General features: G+C 47.4%; 1 pseudogene; it reads right to left on the bottom strand.

Moving 5' to 3' along the window:
• Positions 1-4,611: 4,611 nt before the first annotated feature.
• On the bottom strand, positions 4,612-5,233 carry LOC116099947 (annotated as a pseudogene).
• Between the last annotated feature and the right edge of the window lie 816 nt (positions 5,234-6,049).

Below are 6,049 nucleotides of genomic sequence, written 5' to 3'. Positions count from 1 at the left end.
GTTGACCAGGCTTGGTAGGAACATTCTGTAATCATCACATTTAGTAGGGGGAGACAGAGAATTCAAAACTCATGGTCATCCACAGCTACATAGATTTAAAAAAGAGAGAGAGAGACACACTTAAGGCTAAGTTCACAGCTCTCTCCAGTACATCACTTGTCATCAGGTAGGAGGATCAACAATCCTTGGCTGCCTGGACTGCACACAGAAACCTGGAGTCAAAACAAGAGGAGACAGAAAATAAAAACATTCCTCAGTAGAAAGACCTGATGGTTATGTTACCATGGGAATTAACTCCATGTTCACTGGCAAAGAAAAGAAGGACATAAAGTTGAGACAGGAGTATAAAGTTTAGACAGTCAGTAGTGAGGCGGAAAGCGTAACACCAGAGTTGGAAAACTCTAGATAGTGCTATAAGGACTGAATATGTGCTTGATATGCATATGACCACAGAGGTCTTTCTCTGTCTCTGTCTCTGTCTCTGTCTCTCTCTCTCTCTCTGTCTCTCTCCCTGTGTGTGTGTGTGTGTGTATTTGCCCTCACACTTGTAGGCTAGCAATAATCAATGCTTTTCCACCTTTTTGAGATGGTATGCTAATGATCTCCGGCCAGCCAGCTCCCACTTCTGCCTCTCTTGCCCTACAGTCTAAGGATGACACAAGGATGCTGCCTTATCTGGCTTCACTGGGTCCTTTTGTTGCACTGTGACACTTTACCCAACACCTGTCACCCTAGCCCCAGAGACCAGATCTGATAGCTCAAAATATTTAGAATGTGCATGTCCCTTTCCAGACAGGATTCCACTCAGCCTGGAACTTACTCTTGCCTACACTGGCCTTGAACTTTTGACACTTGACAGGGCAGAGTGGCTCAAAACTGAAATTTCTGCATTCAGGAATTAGAGACAGGAAGATGAGGATCCTGCTCAAAGTCATCTTTGGCTGTAAGATGGCCAGCTGGAATATATAAGACCCTGACTAAAACACCAATGCTAATAGCCTTATAGTGCTAAGGAGAAACTGAGGCAGCATGGTCCACAGGAAGTAAAAGCCAGCCTGGAGCACACCCTGAGTTCCATTCCTTCTGAATTATAGATGAGACAATGTGAACACTAAGCCAGCATAGCAATACTATTGTTACTAACCAAAGTAGAAAGAACCAAATGTCAGCATATAAAATGGAAGTACGCCTAAGACATCTGAATACATCTATCAGCATAAAAACAGATTTCTATCTTTTGTTGTAGGTGGAATGTTTTTCCTTAGCATGCTTCTGTGAATCTGTTGTTATGAAGAGCGACACATTCAAGGTTTTTTGTTTTCATTAGTGTTGTTTCTGTTGATTTTTAATTTCCATCAATTGTGATTTTTAATATTATGTTTGTGTTTTGTGTTTGCCACCTAAGGTTACATGCATCCCTAGGAGCCCGGTTTAAGAAAGAGCACGTGTCACCCGCCTGACTGGAATTTGTTCATGTACAAGAAGAGACAGAGACAGAGAGAGAGAGAGAGCACGTGCCTCACCAGGGGCTCCATGTCCCAGTGCATGGATGGCAAGGAATCATCAGGATGTGAGGCCAGCTCTCCAACCCAGGCTGGCCAGAACCTCCATGAAGTCCTCCTTGGTTTTGTCTGTTAGCTAGCCTGGTCTAGTGCCAGAGGCCAGCACAGAACCCGTGAAAGAAACTTTCCTAGAGTTATGTATTGTGTGTTGGGGAAAATGGGGTCTGGCTTCGGCCTCTTCCTGCCAGAGTGGAATAAGACACCCATCTCTTTTCAGATTTGGCAGAAAGACAAAAAAAAGACCACATCCTAAAAGTCTAAAAGTACTCAGTGTTGCTCAGGGGGCAGTACAGCTAAGAGAGGCAGAGGCAGAACACCATAGGGACAGTATGTTGAACTCAGCAGATAGCCCAGCAGGATTACTATACCAGGAACCTTGTCCTGTGTTTAAATTAGGGGAGACATTTGATTGGAGAGACCATCCATGTCTGTCACACAGGCTTCTGTGTGCCTCATGCTGTGACAGATGTTGACACACTCTAGGGAGAACACACAGGAGGTGACATCTTAGCAATGTGACAGTGGGAGGAGCAGGGAAAGCTTCCTGGAAGCTCTTTCAAAGGATGTCCATGGCTGCTAACCCAGGCAAGAGCATGCAATTGGCAAATACAAGGAACCTTTGGATTTGTCCAGCTGAGTGCAGACTCCAGGTAGAGGCCCGACTCTGGCATGAGACAGGGCCACAGAAAGGTGCTGCCACATCATAAGGGTCTCCAGTTTCATCCTGGTCGCAATGGGCATTACTACCTCATGGTGTGACATGTGGTGGTGAGTGAGGGATTATGTTGCCAATGTGAGTGGTGGCCTTGAAGGAACAAGCATAGGGAGGCAGGAGGTGAGTTATTAGAGGGCAGAATTGGTGGAGAGAGAGGGCACAGCTGCCCCTGGAGTCACCCCACAGCTGTGGTTTTCACAAGTGTTGTTTTGAGTTTGTTTTGAGGACTCAAGCAGTCTAAGCTGTGATGGCTTTTGTGGGGTTGGGATAAGAGTATTGTAAAAGGTTAGCAAGAGGCTGCTGTGTAATGGAGTCCCACATGGACATGTGCAGGCCTCATTCTCAACCTAGGAACCCATTTTGGGGGCAGGTGGGACAGGCTGACTAGTGAGGCTTCTCTGGGGAGAGAAGGCTAACTCCTGAACAAGACCATGTTCCCTGCAAGAAACAGACAGCAAAGGACAGCCATGCCCCATAGAATGTGATGGGATGTGTGTGGTTGTAGTCACAACCCATGGACCGTGATGGGATGTGTGTGGTTGTAGTCACCCCCCATGGACCGTGATGGGATGTGTGTGGTTGTAGTCACGCCCCATGGAATGTGATGGGATGTGTGTGGTTGTAGTCGCAACCCATGGACCGTGATGGGATGTGTGTGGCTGTAGCCACGACCCATGGAACGTGATGGGATGTGTGTGGCTGTAGTCACAACCCATGGAATGTGATGGGACATGTGTGGCTGTAGTCACAACCCATGGACCGTGATGGGATGTGTGTGGTTGTAGTCGCGCCCCATGGACCGTGATGGGATATGTGCCAGTCCTTTGCTCCCTGTTTACCCAGGCTGGGGAGAGGGCATGGGGCTCCTGTTCCACATACAGCTTTAGGGCACTTTCACAGCTCAGCCCTCTCCTCTGAGCCAGACCCAGTGAAAAGCAGCCCTTCCTGCCTGGGTTCTTACCTGGACAGATCCATGCTGGGGTGGACAGCTCCTCCTGTGCGTGGGGTGGGGGCCTGTGACCACACTGGCTCCTAGATATCTGGCCTGGCTTCGCTGAGGGGCTGTCTAGTTCGCAGCCAATGCAACCCCCAGCACATGGTTCACAAGCCAGTGAGCTGGGCTGGTCCTCTTTGGGACTTCAAAGCAGAAAGACACAGGAAAGAGGATCTTTGTGACTTTAAAACACACAGGACTTAACGTGACTGACCCTGCAGTGCCTTAGCACCCCACTGGTCTTCAAGGACTCACTGCTTCCTTTGGCCCAGGTCCCACCCTTACTTCTTCCTGCTTTGATCAGCATCTCTGTAGTCCACTCCCCGTTCTACAAGCATGAGGTGGCCCTTCAGGGGTTTTATGGAATTGGTTTTTCTAAAGTGACAGGTTAAGTTCCGAAGTGTGCCAGAAGTGGGCACATTCATCATTTGTCACAAAAGACAGGAGGGAGTATGGATAAATTGAGTGAGGATGTGCACCCACGTGGTCCTGTGGGTGACTCCACAATCCTCTTTCCTTGAGGTCAGGTTATTACATAGGCTTGGCTTCTCTTTAGTAGTGGCAGGCAGCAGCAAATGTTACTAAACTGATGGTTATCTTCATTATTCTTGTCCAGTGTTGATGCTGGTTACCAGGAGAAGCAGGACCTGCCTTCTGATGCTGGCCATTAGTGAAGTTCCTTTCTGAATTACATTTCCTGAATATTGGCCATATCCTGAATGATGGCCTATTCCTATTTGATGAACTCTTCCTGGCTGAAGGTCTTTCCCTGTGTGACAGTCTCTTTCTCCAAGGTATACCAGAGGAAGAGCCTATGAGGGCTACACTCCTAGCTTCCTGTACCCAGAACTGCTTTTTGGGGCCTGCAGATCATATTTCTGTCTGTGTCAATTGTAGGTTCATTGTCTGTTCTAGAAGAGGAAGTATATAGAAATTGAGACAGGACAGGTTCAGTCTGGCTACCATAGAAGACAAGTTTGGACTGTGCGAAATTCTCACTGATTTCCAGTCTGCTGCTCATGAGGGACTCAGCCACAGGTTATTCCATGTAGGGTAGATATGGATGGTGGATCCTCCTTGGTTGGCAGCACACAGCATGTCTTTAGCCTCCCTGCCAGGAATACTACTACTACTCCTCCTTCAGCTCAGGTGAATGTGAGGAAAAGGTATAGAGTGAAGAGGCTCAGCAGCTCTTGCAAAAGCAGGGAAGGTGTGAAGGTCTTCCAGGACTGACTGCATACATTTTATGGCTTTCATTTAGTGGTGGGAGCAGTCTCTCCTGGGTGATTGGTGTTGTAGAATCAGGCAGGTTGCCATCACCTCATTGAATTTTTTCTCCCTCACTTTATTTCTTCAAGCTTATGCCCCATGACTCTCATGGCCCTGACAATGCTGGGGCTCCAGTTGCCTGGGAAACTGTGTGGAAGCAGGTGGTAAACCTGCCTCACTGTCCCTGTTCATGGGATGCCTTGTGATGATGTATATGGTGGGCCTCCTGGTGGAGTTGATCATCAGTTCAATGGTGTCTTTGAAAATATTAGTGGAAAGATTAGGAGGAATGCTGAAGCTTGAGGTGGTCTGCCCTTACCTTCATAAAAGTCCTGCCTTGGAAAGGAAAGCGCCTGGCCACCATGAGGAAGATGAGGGTGCCTAAACTCCAAGTAAGGACTGGGCAGCTCTCGCACTCCTCCACATGTAGGATTTCCAGGGCACAGTACGACAGAGTGCCATAGAAATCCACCTACTTCTGTCTAGGAATTCCCTTTAACAGTCAGGCCAGAATTGTACAGCTTGGTGTCCCTCTACCCCCTGCAGACAATCAAAACGTTGCTGGCCTTTATGTCTCCATGAGCAATGTGATTGTCATGACAGTACTGCACCACATGTGGTATCTGGGCAAACATCCTTCCAGCCTAACCTTTGACCTACATTCATGTATGGAGTCTAATAACTCTCCCTAGAGGCTTGCTCCATCACTCGGTAGGTGGTTATTCTCCTCTGGACCAAGATAAATAGCTTGACGTTAGCATTTCATAATGTTGACTTCACTACTGATAAAGGAGGTGTACTTAATGTTCCTGAGAAGTTTTACATCCACACAGGTCAGTGTGGGTACATGGAAGGCCAGTTTGACCACTGAAATGTTTCATTTGCATAGGGTCGTCATCCGTGTTTTGACATCTTTGTTTTTAGTTAAGACATGCTTTATATCCTTCCAAGTTCATCTGCTTATACATATGTCTTTGAGAGACTGTCCAAGCCAGAGTGAAATGGCCTTAGTCAATCATAGATACTGTATATCATAAACTTGCCATATGCATTTGTGGTCATTTAACTTCCTGAAATTGTTCATGCTTTGTGTTGCTTGCCTTTAAAAGGCAAGAGAAAATACACTCATTGCTGGCATGGTATTGACCAGCAACCTTTTCATAATTTTCTCTTGCATCTTCTTTCTTACTTTCCTATAAACATCCCCACTCCCCCAGTCATGGTTCCTAAGTTGACTGACTGGCTGGCTCCTGGGCATGGTGGCACCCTGCTGTGTGAACATGCCAGAAAGGCCTAGATGTGTCCTTCATACAGAGCAATGGGTCTCCCCAGTCACCAGAGAGGAGGCACCCCAGGGTGACAGCTCTCCAATAAGAATTGTATCTCAGTGATCTGGTGTGCAATTCAAGATGGTCATGGGACTACAAACTCTGGGTGTGTATGTCCCTGCTTCCCTCCCTCCCCTTCCTCCCTCTTTCCATCTCTCCCCCCCTCCCCCAGTAACCCTGC

The sequence above is a fragment of the Mastomys coucha genome, unplaced genomic scaffold (assembly GCF_008632895.1).
Source record: "Mastomys coucha isolate ucsf_1 unplaced genomic scaffold, UCSF_Mcou_1 pScaffold20, whole genome shotgun sequence".
NCBI classification, from domain to species: Eukaryota; Metazoa; Chordata; class Mammalia; order Rodentia; family Muridae; genus Mastomys; species Mastomys coucha.
This window is presented reverse-complemented; position numbering and strand designations above follow the sequence as displayed.